The sequence below is a fragment of the Quercus robur genome, chromosome 5 (assembly GCF_932294415.1).
Source record: "Quercus robur chromosome 5, dhQueRobu3.1, whole genome shotgun sequence".
Lineage (NCBI taxonomy): Eukaryota > Viridiplantae > Streptophyta > Magnoliopsida > Fagales > Fagaceae > Quercus > Quercus robur.
In genome coordinates, this window is record NC_065538.1 from 62,327,450 (window position 1) to 62,341,929 (window position 14,480).

The 14,480-nt window shown below is 33.1% G+C and overlaps 1 pseudogene; it reads left to right on the forward strand.

The window, feature by feature from the left end:
* Positions 1-917: 917 nt before the first annotated feature.
* LOC126726600 (CSC1-like protein ERD4) lies at positions 918-11,758 on the forward strand (annotated as a pseudogene).
* The last annotated feature ends 2,722 nt before the right edge of the window (positions 11,759-14,480 follow it).

Sequence of the window (14,480 nt, forward strand, 5' to 3'; positions counted from 1 at the left end):
ATTGCATATATAAGGGTATTTTGGGAGTTTTAGTTCAAATTTAATTAAACTGGATTTAATTTCCTCTGATTATGAGAGAATGCAAATTTGAGGTTTTGAGAAAATAAAGAGAGCGAGTGTTCCTTTCTACTTATTCCATTTCATCCCACTCATTACTCCTAAATAAGGGAATGGAAAAAACATTCCAAAATAATTCATTTTCATTCCTTCCTCTTAAACATAGTGTGAGATAAGTTTTCTAAGTGCACTATATTAATTTATTCAATTAAATTTGGATACATGATTATACTGATTAATAAAGTATAAACAATATTAGTTTGTATTAAGTACAGTTAAATTCAATTAGTCTACATAATTTAATTGGAATTCTAATGCAGTGTACCTCAAGAACTCTATTGTGCAGCTGAGACCTTGCATAGCTAGATCAACTTTGACCTCCACTTCAATCCCTCCAACTCCAACTTTTGCAACATTTTTGTCCTCCATGAATGTCACGCGCCCAAGGGTGTCTTCGATGGCTGTCGATTCATCTATCTTTGATGACCCAGTCAACGCCTTCTGCGCTCTAGATCTCAGTGATGGTTTTAAGAATTTTTTCTAGAGTAATCATTAAATAAGGGCTTATTATTTATGATTTATGGTAAAAATATTGTAAACTTAATATTACTTCTTTTTTTTTAATCAAATCCTTGAAATTTTGAAGTTAGTATTTTTAATATTTTTCTCGGGATTTTGAATTCAAGGATATCTAATAATTTTTTTAGGTAGACAAAATGGGTCAGTTGGTAGATATATAATTTTTTTTTTTTTTTACTAGTCAGGGTGTGAACACCTGACTTCAATGTAGAGCTGCCACTGTTGGCCTTTGCTTAATTTCCCAAAGTAGCTTTGAAACATTGAAAAAGCAAAGCAAAGAGTACCCCACAATTACCAGGTAATCTTCCTTGAGGTATTTTTTCTTTCCTTTTTCTCTCTTTATCTTTCAAACAAAGAATATGGCATTGCTTTTTTTGGCAATGAATCTTAACTGCAACAACACCTCCTCCTCCCCCTGCAATCAATCTTCATACTTACTCGACACTGTCTTTTTTCCTCTTTGTTAAAAAATATACCATCCTAATGGTTACTTTTGCCTTGAGAGAGAGAGAGAGAGACCCAGATGGATTTTAGTTCATTCTTCACGTCCTTAGGTACATGTTTTGTTATATTCATGGTTTTGATGCTGTTGTTCACATGGTTGTCGAGAAAACCAGGAAACAACGTGGTTTACTACACGAATCGGATCTTGAAGGGTTTGAATCCATACGAAGCAGGCTCCAGGACCCGGAACCCGTTTGCGTGGATCCGGGAGTCTATTTCCTCCTGGGAAAAGGACATCATCGCCATCCCAGGAATTGACACTGCCGTCCACTTTGTGTTCTTGACAACTGGTGTTTCACTCTACTTTTGGCCAAGTTTTAATAGGACTATTGTCGAATATCAATCGTGTTTTTGGTGGTTTTTCTTTTTGAAGGGATTATTTATTTATTTTTATACGAGATATAATTTCTAGTCTAATGTAATTTAAGTGTATATGTGTGTGAATATTTCTCGTGAAGATTTAAATTCTGACCTTTACTCCCCACACCTGACAATCACTTATACTTGTGGAGTGATTACCGCATCAAAGGTGCGCGGTGGTTTTTTGAAGGAATTATTGTAAAGCTATTGTTTAAGCTTTACTTTTATCTCTATCTTTTAATAATACACAAAAAGATTTATTTTATAAATATAATGAGTCTCACAAATCATAATATTTGGATCCGTTTCTTTATGGTTCAATACAAATTTAATACTATAAAATCTAAAAATATAAGAGTATCTAATAATTTAAAATTTAAAAAATTATGTGGTATTCTCTATATTTTTAGATCCATGAGATAAAACATTAATAGCAAAATTGAGATGATATAATATCAATGATAAAATTTAGATAATTATGCAATGGGTAAGAGTCACCAAATTGCCCATGACCCTCAGGCTGGCGGCTACAACCCACTTGGATAATGGATTGTCTAGGCTGATACCATTAACTAAGGACTCATGGGTAGTCTAGTAGCCTAATGGTGTAGGCCATGGGTGCCTGCTAAACTAGCTCATTAGCCTGGTTTGTTGGATGGGCCTATTAGCCTGGTCCATTAACCCATATTTTTTAACAAAATATATTTGAATGGAGTGGGGATGTGAGAAAGTAATACTTGAAGACAACATACCTAATCTCTAGGATACTTAATGTAATTGAGCTTAGTAATTTCTAAATATATATTTTTGCTAATAGCTTAGTAACTTTGATTTTTTTATTAAAAATGTTGGACATTTAAAAGATAGAAAAAGAAAAAAACTATTTAAAACCTTAATGAAAAAAAAAATTATTAGGTTTTGACTGTAAAAAATTTAAATGAGTTTTGAATCTCCTTCTTTTTTTTTTTTTTTTTCTTTTTTTTTTTTTTCCCTTTAAAAAATAATTTGAGGCTTTCCTTAAAAAAGTGGGGAAGGAAAAACAATTAAAAAAAACTTTGAGTAGCCCATTTGGTCCAACCAAAATGGGCATTGCCCATGAGTAAAGTCATGAGTTGGTGTTTTGCCTTTTGTCTTGGCCCGTTCACTGGTCAATGACTTGCTTGGCCCAACCCACTAGGCCCATGTACCTAGTAAAAACAGGGTGGATCAACCCAACCCAGCCCATTGTTGACCCTTAGCAATGGGCATTAGGATTCTTTTATTCACTATGGTGCTTTTGGATTACAAAATTTGGGCCTTGCGGATTTGAATTGGGGTGCTTAAATCAAAATACCTTATTTGGATTTGTAGTTAACAAATGGAGCGTTGGCATGGCATTGCTTTCCCTTCGCGCCACCTCCCCCACCCCCCCCCCCCCCCCCCCCCCCCTAGTTTAACAAATGAATGACTAAAGTTATTAGTTTAATTGAATATATGTTAATCGGCAACAATTTGAAACTTGCAAATGATATCAACATGTGAATTCCTCTCTTTATCAAGAACGAAAATCCTTAATATAAGATAGATAATGAAGCATGTTAGTTTTTCAGTGTTATGCAATTGTTTAGGTCATTTGAGAGTACTATTGAGTATCAGTTGTGCCTTATTTACAACATTTCGACTGAATGGGAATGAATGAATGTCACTTTTGACTGTCTGAACCTTAAACTAAAGGTTGTATGGATATGTCAAAACATATATGTTACTTTTCTGAAGAAACACGACAAATTTCTTATATTCTCTTTCCCCAATTAATCTGCAGTGTTGGGAATCTTGGTTTTATCTGGCATAGTGCTGCTGCCAGTTCTTCTACCAATTGCTGCCACTGATGATAGTTTGAAGTCCACAAGAGCAACCGCAAGCAATGGGACTTTCAGAGACCTTAACAAGTTATAATGGACATGTTAAAAGTATTCTACACTACCTTTCATGATCTGGATGGATAGTTCAATTTCTTTCATTCTCTCAGGACATAGGTTATCAAATGATCAAGATGACTTAGATATTTGTTGGACTTGTCAAAGTGCATATAGTAAAGTTTCTCAATCCCTAATTAATATCTCAAAAATATCAAATGAATATGTTCAGCGGCACAATTTGCAGAGCTTGTGGTGTCATCCAACTAATATATTGTTTCGTAATGAATTCAAACTATTAATGGCTTTCTATTTTGTTTGTTAGTGAGCTATCTATTCCTGATCATCTCTTCTGAATTCAGTTTTCTGTGTTTCTTTGTAAATGCAGGCAAAGAGTCCTCACTATTAATGGCTTTCTCTCTCTCTCTCTCTCTCTCTCTCTTTTCTTTTTTCTTTTTCTATTTAAATAATTATAAAATTCAAGTATAATTCACAAAAATCCTAATAAAATTCTATAATCACAAGACTCTTTTGTAGTGGTACTTTGGGTTAAGTAATGTGTTTAAACTTGATAAGAAAGTGTGATTAAGTGTGTATGTGTTTAACAATTAGTTTATTTCTCAAAAAAAAAAAAAAAAAAAAAAAAACTATAATCACACATATAAAAGAAGGAAGCCGTAATTCTCAATTAATTCCACAAACTATATCAAATGAAAGTTTGAAACCATAATTAAACAATAACCCATGGTTTCAAACTTTCATTTAACAACAACAACAATCTTTAGCATATTATAGTCACAAAAATTGTATAGATTTCCAATAATTAAGAGACTAGAAAACTCTTATTTAACAACAACAACAAGAAAAACGTTATTAGAAAACAAAAGAGGAAAATACTTGAGATAGAGAAAAACAGAGGTAAAAGCCACAAGAAGAATAAATTGATTTGAGTGTAGTATAAACTTATAATATGATCGTTGGAGAGTATTGGACTTGTAGCATTCTCATTTAAGCGCGGTGACCCACCGACTCTATTTTCTCCACTTTAATTCAAGTTTCTCTTTTTTTGACTTTATATTGCTAGGTAATTAAAAACTAAAATTTAAAAAATAAAACAAAAGTTAGATATATATATATATATATATATATATATATATATATATATATATATATTTTTTTTTTTTAAATCATAAATTGCTTTGAAGATTTCAGAATCCCAATAGAACAAGAGTATATAAAAATACAAACCTCAAAACCTCTGATAATAAAAAAACACATTAACATTATCTATTTATATTTTTTCGCTAAATATTAGGAACATTATCTAAATATCAAGAACACTTATTCCAACTAAAACTAGCCAAGAGGAGGAACAATCTATATAATTTTAACTCAAACCCTTTATTTCTACCTTCTCTACAATTCCAAAATTTCTCGTAGGTTTTTTCTCTATTTGCGTCCAACATGATCTTCAAGAAACAACTTGTTGATGGAAAAGTGGTGTTAATTCCTGTGGTGTTAATTCCTGTCCTGCAGGAACAAGAAAGACGATGTATGAGGGTGAGTTTTGGTTCGCACTACACCCCTAAGGACAAAGGAGGAAATCCTCAATCTGAAGGCAACGATGCTCACTTTATTTGTGCGGAGAAGAACACTATTGGCATGGCTGACGGTGTTGGCGGTTTGGCTAGATATGGCGTAGACGCTGGAAAATACGCACGCCAACTGATGTCGAATGTTGTGACCGCAGTCCAAAAGCAATAACCACCACTCAATCGTATTGTGGACTTAAGACAAGCTTTGGAGGAAGGTTTCTTGAATACCAAGGCTATGGTTTCATCCACGGCTTGTATTGTGACTTTCACGGATTATTATTTACGTGCTATCAATGTGGGAAACAGTGGGTTTATGATTTTCAGGAACAGTAAATGTGTATATAAATCGCTGATACAACAACATGGTTTTAACTATCCGTACCAGTTGGGAAATAGCATGACATGTGATAAGCCATGTTCAGCTATTGTAACAACAGTGGAACGTTTATTACCTGGAGACATTATAGTTCTCGGTAATGGTGGGCTTCTAGACAATATGTTCACTGCAGAAATCGAAGATATTATCAGTAAGGGCACTTTGGAAGGTGTAAACACAGAGAAGTTGGCTTCCACTATTGCACACTTGGCATTGTTCAATTCCATGGATGAAAATGTTGATAGCCCATTTGCACAAGCGGCACGGCTGGCTGGACTGGAGCACGGCGGAGGAAAGAGAGATGATATTACAGTTATTGTTGGCCATGTTATTTCATAGATTGAGTTTAGGTGTGTTATTCATCCAAAACAAAAAGACAAAAAACAAAAAAGTTTAGATCTTCTGTTTTGTTTTAGTACTGTTCTTATTTGTAAAGAAAATGTTCTGCATTGAAACAGTGCTGAGCCTTTTGGCTCTTAGCTCAGCTTTGTATTGTGTTTTTTGATCATCAATAATATTTCATTCATCACTTTGTTGGGCTCGTGGAGTTCAGTTTTGACAGTTTTGTTAACTTGAACTGTTTTTTACCCTTTTTTGGACTCTGTTTGAGGAATATATTTATTCCTTCAGAAATAGAGTTTGCTATATGTATTTTTCTCTCAAACATTGTGAAAATTGCTACAATTATACGAAGGTAAGCATATTGTCAAACCACATAAATTTTCGGTTTGAATAGGGTTGGGATGAATTGAAATTTGGAACTAGATCATATTGCCAGAGCTTGGTATTGTTTTGCATCTTTGCCAAGAAATTGCGAAATTATTTCCAATAATTAAGAGATTAAAATTTTATTTGACAACAATTATTAAAAGTAAAAAATTTGATGATGACAACAAAAACGTTAATAGAAAGCAAAGGGGAAAACAATTGAGAGAGAGAGAGAGAGAGAAATAAGACGGACCAAAACAACAAGAAAAAATTAATTTGAGATTTTTTTACTAGAAAAGTTAATTTGAGATTCTGAGTTTGTTAACGTAGAGACTAGAGATTGCATATATATATATATATATATATATATATATAAATTTTTTGGAAGTGATAGAGACAACTAAATGTTATTGCTTGTTCCATAATTTATAAAAAGAAAAATCTTGTTACACACTATCATTGCATATTTTGTATGCGTTCTCTTTGAAATCGTGTTTTGAAACTCAATTTTAGCTAAAATTGTAAAATTGTGAAATAGTGTTTTGAAATAATGAATTTACAGTTTTAATTGAAATTGTGTTTGTGAAAGCACGATTTTAGCCCACGTGGCATTGTGAATTCCACTAGAGCAACTACAAGCAATGGGACTTTCAGAGACCTTAACAAGTTATACATGGGACATGTTAAAGTATTCTACACCTAGGAAGCACGGGTGTGGCTCCAGGGGTATTGCACCCGTATTCGACACGCACGGATGCGCCATGAGGCCGTCGGCGCAACTGCACGAGCATCTTTAGCAAGTCTTTTTTATTTTTTTATTTTTTCCATTCGGGTAATTCGGGTGCCGAAATGGGCTGAAATATGTGTTAACAAAAAGAAAAGAGAAAAAAGAAAAAAAAAAAAAAAAAGAAAAGAAAAAAACCTTAAAGACTCAGGCAAACCTGTACAGCTTACATTGGTGAGTTTGATCTAGCAGTGATTAGTTATTTTGAGGGAATTGAGAGTGAGAAGTGGAGAAGAAATACAAGGTGGCCAATGTAAACTGAAGAACAGAGAGCCAAAGAAAAGTAGAAAGCAAAGAAAGTTGAAGTTGAAGATGAGAGATTATAAAGGGGAAGTGGAGGTGTCAGAAAACGTGTGGAGGAGAAAAGGTAAAAAAAATAATAAAATATATATAAATGTGTGAACAGGTGAGTGGTAAAGAGAAAAGGAAAAAATAATATAGAATACGATAAATGTTGGAATTATATATATATATATATATATACATATATATATATATATAGACCTCATCCGAGGTCCTCCTATCTTGTGGTGCTCTAATTTTACAATTAACATTTTTTTTTTGGTAAGCATGGAGAATTTTTATTAACTACAAAAACGAAATAGGGGAGCAAAAACGCTCATACAAAGTGCCCACAGCATCAAGGCTAACTAACAGCGCCACATCAGCTTGTGAGGATTGATAAAAAACAAAATCTTGAGAAAGTAAAGTGCCTCTCCTAGCAAGGGCATCGACACATTTGTTTGCCTCCCTAAAACAATGTTGGACTTGAACTCTTAGAATTTTCTGCAACCCCTTTTTGCAATCAGCCAAAATGACATCAACTTATGTTTACATTAACTTATGTTACTGTTATCTTATTAATATCTCATTAATTGCCTAAATTTACACCACACTTTTCTCTAAAAAAGGCAAAATAAATAATAATAATTAAAGACTAATAGTAATAACTAACTATATAAGGCCCTGAAGAGAGATAGAGAGACATAAAAATGTTATAGATTATCAAATAAAACGTACTATTCCACTATATATTACCAAAATAAAAGACTTGAAACTAACAAAACATTTGAAAGAGACAAAAAGAGTAAGAGCCAGGGTTACCGCATCTATTATACTAGCCTCCCACCATCATCAAGATGCCGAAACCCATATGAGTAATTTTTTTCTTTAATCTATTTAAAATTAGGGGCTTAAATATGATTTAGGTTTCGGTAATTTTGTTGAATATTTTTTGTTTTGGGTATATAAGTAGAGAGAATATCTAGAGCACAATGTAAAGCCATATTCTACCATGGTTTAATTTTAAATCATCTATAAGACACATGAAAATACACTTGCCTATATCATGTCTTAATGTCATACTATCGATGAGTAGAAGACCGTGAGAGAGTTGAACATACTTTCATTTCATGGAATGAAATATGTGAATATAACACAAATTAATAATTTTCATGGCCTTGTTACTTTTTGCATTTATCTTTGGTTTCATTATTAAAAAAAAAAAAAAAAAAAATACCTTGAGAATGCTACAAATATGCAATGAACCTATTGAATTAATTTTTAATATTTCAAAATGTATATGTTTCTTTACTCAAATTTAGTTTACTTTTTCGTTAAAATATATGCATAACATTATCCAAAACTGTTTTACATCAAATATCATAAAATTATTCGTGCATTGCATGGGAAACTTACCAGTTTTTATAAAGCCACTGCCCACTGGCAACCTTTTCTGTCATTAGGTAACCTGGAAGAGTTTTATACAATTTTTTTTTTTTATTATAAGTTTTATACAGAATTATAGGATACACTTATGTTTTTTAATTATCTATGCTACGCATAAAAGCACGGACTTTTTAAGGTGAAGTTTGAATGACCATTATATGAAAATATATTTAATAATTTTTTAATAAATGTATTTCGCCGCACCCGCATTATACTTTTTTAAAAATTGCCAAATTGCTACACCCGCACCCACACCCACACCAGAAACTGAACCCAAATCTGCACCCGTGCTTCCTAATTCCACACTACCTTTCATGTTCTGGATGGATAGTTCTATTTCTTTCATTCTCTCAGGACATAGGTTATTAGACTTGTCAAAGTGCATATAGTAAAGTTTCTCAACCACTAAATATTATCTCAAACATATCAAATGAATATGTTCAGGGGCACAATTTGCAGAGCTGGTGGTGCCATCCAACTAATATATCGTTTCGTAATGAATTCAAACTATTAATGGCCTTCTGTTTTGTTTGTTACTAAGCTATCTATTTCTGATCATTTCTTCTGAATTCAGTTTTCTGTGTTTCTTTGTAAATACAGGCGAAGAGTCAACCTATTGGGCATTTCTTATAGCCACTTGTTGGGTTTCATTTGTCACGTATTACCTCCTATGGAAGGCTTATAAGCATGTCTCTGGACTGAAAGCTGATGCTCTTATGTCTCCTGAAGTGAAACCATAACAATTTGCAGTTCTTGTTAGGGACATACCTACATTCCCCGTAGGTCAAACAAGAAAAGCACAGGTTGATTCATTTTTTAAAAGTATCTATCCCGAGACATTTAACAGATCTATGGTGGTCACAAACAACAAAGAGGTAAGGCATTTTTTTGCTATGTACTTTTCTTTTTGTGCGTTAATTTGACTGGTAGAGATTGCACGGTACTTGAGGGATTCCTTATTTCCTATGCACAAGTAATATATTTGTCCGCGCAATTCGCTTTCTTCTTTTAAGTAATTTCTCAGCTTTTGATAATGCTAAATTATTAATATAATACATTGATATTTCATATTTAAAGGATCAAGTTTTAGATAATAGTGCATTTGAGACTAAAATGTGCAAGCTTTCACGATGCATTAGAAAAAACTACCATATGTCAGATGATTATGTCATTTGATTTGAATGGTTTATGTTGTGTTTATAAATTTTTGGAGGTGCTATATGCTATTTTGTTTACATTGTTTGATTCTCTTAAGTGAAAAAAAATGGGAAGAGTTAGAAGTGTACAAGAAGAAGCTTGCACATTCTGAAGCAATATATGCAGTCTAAAACAACTGGCAAACCAGGAGTAAGGCCCACGGATAGAATTGGCTTCCTTGGTCTGATTGGTAAAAAAGTTGATAGCATATAGTACTATAATGAGAAGATTATTGAACTAAACCCAAAACTGGAAATGGAACAAAGAGACACTCTTAGAGACAAGCAGCAAGATTCTGCTCTGGTCTTCTTCACGCGAAGGGTGATTGCAGCTTCTGCAGCTCAGCGTCTACATGCTCAAAAAGTTAACAAATGGACAGTTACAAATGCTCCCGAACCATGCCAACTGATATGGACTAATCTTAAAATCAAGCGTGATCAGAGTAAAGTACGGCAATATGTCATCTATGTCATTGTGGCCTTGACTATAATTTTTTCATGATTCCATTTGGATTTATTTCTGATCTCACGACACTAGAAAATTTGAAGATATATCTACCATTTTCAAAGTCAATTGTGTAGGAAGTGTAGGAAGCTTTTCTCCCTTAGCTTGCACTTATGATTTTTTCGGCTTTATTGCTTAAGTTCCTTTTGTTTCTCTCTAAGGCTGAGGGACTTCTGTCGGAGAGTCATGTAGTGAGAGCTGCTTCAGGGAACTATTTTTATTTCAGTGTTTGATGTTTTCATTGGAGTGTCACTCAATGCAACATTCTTCCTGACCTATGTGGCTCTGGTGTAAGATCATGGTTTTGAAATTCTTATATTTTTTTTGTTTCTTTTTTACTTTATAACCTTCCTACCCCCCAATAAATTATGTTCTTGTCAATGAGAAGCAGGTTCTTTTGTTCATGTTCTGTAGTGATGACATATTTCATGATTAAAGTCTAAAAGGTGGATGTGCACCCTCACATGATATATAATATAAATGGAACTATTTTATTTTCTTTGTGCCATACAGTACCCTTTGTATCAAAATCTGGCTTATCCCATTCTTCCTGATCTGGATTTTGATGATATAGCTGGTCTTCATCTACTATTTGGTCTTTTACTTTTGCATTTCTATCTGTTTAGACGAGGTTAAGTTTTTGCTTGGGCATTAGACACATTCCTGTCTAATTATCATCACTATCCGTGCATTATCCTAACAATTTTTCACTTTTCATTCAATTTAATAATTGTTTGATTACCAGGTCCTTTGTTGGCTATGGTCTTGAACTATCCAGAGTAGTTCCTCTAATTATATACCATTTAAAGAGGAAGTATCTGTGTAAGACTGAGTCCGAGTTGAAGGAGGCTTCGCTTGCCTTAGATCTTGGGTATGGAACTAGGGTTCCAAGTGACATGTTGGTCTTCACAATTGTCCTCTGCTACTCTGTTATGGGTCCTATTATTATTCCATTTGGTGTGGTTTACTTCGGCCTCGGATGGCTAATTCTTAGAAATCAGGTAAGGTTCATTATTTTTATTGAGTTTCTACTTTTTATTTGACCAGGCTATTTTCTGAGCTCTCTCATGCTCAATTATTTTCCCCACTTTTTTTCATGTCAATATAGTTTTCTTTCCTATGCTTTATCTGACAGGCATTCAAAGTTTATGTTGCATCTTACGAAAGCTATGGAAGGATGTGGCAACACATGCATAAACGCATATTAGCGGCTCTGATACTATACCAAGTTACTATGTTTGGTTCCTTTGGGATGATGGAATTCTACTATGCACCATTCCTAATTCCACTCATCATACTGTCCCTGATATTTGGCTATGTCTGCAGTAAGAAATTCTACCAATTTTTCCATGACATGTCTCGGGAAGTTGTTTGTGATAATTTGATGAAAAGTCCTAATATGGAAAAGGTTTTTAGATCTTACATCCCACCAAGCTTGAGTTCTGAGAATATTGATGATGATCAGTTTTAGAAAGGTAGTTTAAGTAATGTCACAAGAGTTTAGTAGGCATCTTGGCTCTGTGACTTTGATCTGGTGAGGCTTATTTTCCTAAGTTTTAAAATTTTCTTCTTAGCTCTTGACTATTTTCATTTCAGAAAATAAAAATAGACTATCAGGATCGAACAATTAAATTCAAGCTGAGTGGCTAGGAATTGAGGCCAGAGACTATTAAAGCAAGTCTTTCACCAAAACCAAATGTTCTGCCATGGAGTGGCCATCATTTGAATATACCAGGGTTGACTTTGTGTTTCCCTATGGCCATGGCTCTATCACCACTAAAACAACAATGGTCTGCCTTATATAATGTAAGCTATCGTCCCTCAAAATACAGTCACTTGCCTTCTATAATTTTGTTATCTTCAGCTTAATAGGTGACTTTTCTATGCACATTGTCATAGGACACTTGAATTCTGTGTGACAATGACATGGATTTGTGTTCAAGTGGAACAATTACATTAGGTAATAACAAGAATGAATCCTTTATGAACGAGCCAAGATGCTGGTTAGAAGTTTTGAACTCAAAACCTCATGAATCTTATGAAGCCTTGGGAGCTAGTATACCAAACCCAACTGTTATTTTTATTTTCACAATTTTAGCATGTCCTGTACTTAACTAGTTTTGTTGGGCAGTAAAGGTTAGAGAAGGGCAATCACTTATTCATAAAACCAGCATTCTTAAGACTAAAGAGTTGGGTGTGGTCTCAATGAATCTTAAACTTCTGTTATTGCTTTCTAGGTTTGATATATCCAAAGGAAGTTTTGCTAATTTTTTCATGTCAGCAGCCTCCATTATTGCATGCTTTCCAAAGCTTAATCAACTGTAATAACAGGTTGACTACTTGTTGAAAAATTTATGAAGGTGACAGCAGGCTGGCTTGTGCCTGAGTTTAGAACATCAGAATCAGTTGAGATAAGGCCAAAGCCTGACTACTATCTTCATTGTTCTCACGGTCAAATTTTTGGCTTTGTGAAATTATGTCCTTTGGCTAATTTCAAGTCTATTGTGTCTGTTCCGGCATTAGTGAATCAAATGTTAGATTCTAAAAAGTGCCTGTGGTATAAAAATGATTTGCGGAACATGGTGACAAACGTGATGCCGAAGGATTGAATAAACAAAGGATTTAATTTGGAGTGCAATTTAGAATACAATGTCACAAATCATCAATATATATATAAAAGCAGAGACATCATGCGAGAGAGCATGAGATTCTGCCATGTGGTGCACTCTATGAAGAGAATTGAGATACTTTTATGTCATATTAGAGATAAGAACAAATTTAAAAGTGAAGACTCTTTATTCCCTTTGGTTCAATGTCACAAATCAATATATATATATATATATATATATATGTAAAAGCAGAGACCTCATGCGAGAGAGCATGAGGTTCTGCTATGTGGCGCACTTTATGAAGAGAATTGAGATACTCTTAATTCATATTAGAGATAAGAACAAGTTTAAAAGTGAAGACTCTTTATTCCTTTTGGTTCAATGTTTCAAGACTAATTTTTGTTACATTTTGTATTCAATATTTTAGGACTACTATTTATTTCATTTGGTTAAATGTTTCAAGACTTTTCATCTCTCTTACACACACAAAACTCTTAGCATTTCCATTCATCATTTTCACTTTTACTCCTTTTCATAGCCTTTCATATCATCCTATCTCAAATACACTTAGAAAAAAATGATGTCATTTAACTTCAACCTTTCAATGACACCTACATAACTCCAACGTTGTAGTATCATTTGATTGTAACCCGTATGAGTAGGCTATGACCAAGGATGGGGGCTTGCGTTTTTTATTTAATGACGGTAGCTTACGGTTTTGATGTTGAAGTTAGACATTGTAGATTTTGTGAAGATTATGATTTGCTTGGAGTCTTTGGGTGTTTGAGATTTTGGTTTGGGAAAGTTATAAGTGTATTTTATTTTAGAACTAAAGAAAAAGAAAAAGAAATATTCTAATTGATTATTTATGAAGTTAGCTTTTTATTTTATTTTTTTTTTTGTTTGATAAATAAGCTTTTTATTTTATTTTATTTTGTGTTAGAATTCATAATTTGTAGGTTTCTTTGTATGTAGCCATAGTGGTAAAAACAAAAATTGATGGTGACTTAAAAGTATTTTTTGCTTTTTTTTAAAGGATATATAAGCCTAGCTAAAGTCAATTGAATTTTGATAAATGAATGTGTTTTTAGCAAATTTCACTTTGTTTAATCACATTCTCTTTATGTTGATACTAACAAATGATTTCCTAATTCCATTGAGATAATTAATTGGGTGTTTATGATCAAGGTCTCCATATTTGGTTATGAGAATAGGGTGATTGAGAAAGTATTTGGTAGGTTGCTTAAATTTATATAATTTTAGGATATAAAAGTATTTTATATTTTGAATTCTTATTTGTAGATTTCAAAATCATTTAATCAGTTTGAAAAATAAAATCTACTTTTAATGGTAAATATTATAATATATTATAATCTTACAATATTATACAATTTTTAAAAATAAATTATGAATTAAAAAAAAATCAAGTTTCAAAGTATTTAACAATATTGTGGGCAAACATAAATATTATACAACAATATTGTTAGAAACAATGGGTGTACTTGTACCGGTGCACTGGTCGGTACGGTATATACCGGCTATACCGGCCGGTACGGTACGAAATTAACATCCTTGTTTAGAACA